Consider the following 2,546-nt stretch of genomic DNA (forward strand, 5'->3'; position numbering starts at 1 on the left):
TTAGACTCTTTCCCATCTTGCAAGATGGCGGGTGAAAAAGTTGAGAAGCCGGATACTAAAGAGAAGAAACCCGAAGCCAAGAAGGCTGATGCTGGTGGCAAGGTGAAGAAGGGTAACCTCAAGGCTAAGAAGCCCAAGAAGGGGAAGCCCCATTGCAGCCGCAACCCTGTCCTTGTCAGAGGAATTGGCAGGTATTCCCGATCTGCCATGTATTCCAGAAAGGCCATGTACAAGAGGAAGTACTCAGCCGCTAAATCCAAGGTTGAAAAGAAAAAGGAGAAGGTTCTTGCAACTCTTACAAAACCAGTTGGTGGTGACAAGAACGGCGGTACCCAGGTGGTTAAACTTTGCAAAATGCCTAGATATTATCCTACTGAAGATGTGCCTCGAAAGCTGTTGAGCCACGGCAAAAAACCCTTCAGTCAGCACATGAGAAAACTGCAAGCCAGCATTACCCCCGGGACCATTCTGACCATCCTCACTGGACGCCACAGGGGCAAGAGGATGGTTTTCCTGAAGCAGCTGGCTAGTGGCTTGTTACTTGTGACTGGACCTCTGTCGATCAATCGAGTTCCTCTACGAAGAACACAACAGAAATTTGTCATTGCCACCTCAACCAAAATCGATATCAGCAATGTCAAAATCCCAAAACATCTTACTGATGCTTACTTCAAGAAGAAGCAGCTGCGGAAGCCCAGACACCAGGAAGGTGAGATCTTCGACACAGAAAAAGAGAAATACGAGATTACAGAGTAGCGCAAGATTGATCAGAAAGCTGTGGACTCAAATTCTACCAAAAATCAAAGCTGTTCCTTAGCTCCAGGGCTACCTGCGATCTGTTTGCCCTGACGAATGGAATTTATCTTCACAAATTGGTGTTCTAAATGTCTTAAGAACCTCATTAAATAGCTAACTACAAAAAAAAAAGTGTGTAGCACCTCCCCTTCTCTTTTGCTCCTGCTTTCGTCACATGATTTGCCTGCTACTCCTTTACCTTCTGCCATGATTGCAAGCTTCCTGGGGCCCTCACCAGAAGCAGATGCTGGAGCCATGCTTGTACAGACTGCTAAAACATCAGCCAATTAAATCTCTTTTCCTAATAAATTACCCAGCCTCAGGTATTTCTTTATAGCAATGCAAGAACAGTCTAACACAGAAGCCCTAGGAAACTACTACAAAGGTCAACCAAGGAGGAAGGATCTAAGAATCAGGGTGAATCGTAAGTAGACCAGTCATCGCAAAGAATAAAACCTACTTTCAAATCAGCTCAATCCTGAATTGAATTAAGGTGAATTCTCTGTAACCTAAATGCCTGTCAAAAGCAAAAATAAACTGTCTTAGAAAAAACATGACATTATCTATCTATCCAAATTATATCTATGATTTCTATACACATTGCCTATAACTCAATCTAAAATAATCAAACATTGCCACAAACAAGGTCTCAGGGCACAGCTTTGTTCAAGAGAGTTTCTACCACTGGCCCTGGGCTTCTGAACTCCCCACATTGTTCTTGCTTGTCACATCATTTTGGAAGTCACATTTTGCAATTGCTGTCTAAGAATTGCCACCTGTGGACTCTCAGGGCCCCAGGGTGTGCTCTGAATCTTCCCTCTCTGAATCCTGCTTTTTTTTTTTTTTTTTTTTTTTTTTGAGATTAAGTCTTGCTCTGTTACCCATGCTAGGGTGCAGTGGCACAATCTCAGCTCACTGCAGTCTCCACCTCCCAGGTTCAGGTGATTCTCCCACCTCAGCCTCTTAAGTAGCTGGGACTACAGGCATGTGCCACCCCATCCAGCTAATTTTTGTATTTTTAGTGGAGATTGGGTTTCACCACGTTAACCAGGCTAGCCTTGAACCCCTGACCTCAGGTGATCCCAAAGTGCTGGGATTACAGGCGTGAGCCACCGCACCCAGCCTCTGCCTCCTTCAGCAAAACAACTTGCTCTGGTCTATCTTGTCCCTCTCAGACTGGAGACCTCTTGTTCAAAAGGAATATTCACTGGACAGCTCTGAGAACTTCAAGCCCTTACTGCCCCTTGAAACCTCTGGTCTTACCTGAAGAAACAACATGGGCTTCCTGTTCAGCTCTGCTTTTGGCAGCACTTAAAAGAAATCTGGGATTTTCTTGGGTTTCTTTTTTCTCTTACTTTTGATTAAATGTATTTTGAGTTTTTTTTTTCTTGTTGTTTTTAGTTCTATTGTTTCAGTATTTTCTAGAAAAAAAAGAGAGAGAGAGAAAAATTTAGAACTAGACTTTCAACTGCACTTGCGAAACTCTCCCAAAACACAAAAATCTGCTACAACTTCCAATATGATTCTCGCTATACAAATTATCTATGAAAAAGAAAACACAACAAAGGATACACTAGACTGCTCAAGAATGAGGATTTGGTTGGTGATGCATTGCAGTTTATCTTATGTCTCTGATATTTTTGTCGCCTCCTGTCTTCCATAATATATATATTATTTTATATTCATTAAAAAAAAAGTAATAGATTATATTAAAGTATTATTTATAAATAAAAGTAAAATTTTAAAATAAA

General features: G+C 41.7%; 1 pseudogene across 1 annotated transcript; it reads left to right on the forward strand.

Annotated features, from left to right (window-relative positions):
- The first annotated feature begins 6 nt into the window (after positions 1–6).
- LOC108529004 (60S ribosomal protein L6 pseudogene) lies at positions 7–927 on the forward strand (annotated as a pseudogene). Its single transcript, XR_001885370.1, has one exon. The product of XR_001885370.1 is annotated as a 60S ribosomal protein L6 pseudogene (transcript).
- Positions 928–2,546: the final 1,619 nt, after the last annotated feature.

The sequence above is a fragment of the Rhinopithecus bieti genome, unplaced genomic scaffold (genome assembly GCF_001698545.2).
Source record: "Rhinopithecus bieti isolate Rb0 unplaced genomic scaffold, ASM169854v2 scaffold_3878, whole genome shotgun sequence".
Classification (NCBI taxonomy): Eukaryota; Metazoa; Chordata; class Mammalia; order Primates; family Cercopithecidae; genus Rhinopithecus; species Rhinopithecus bieti.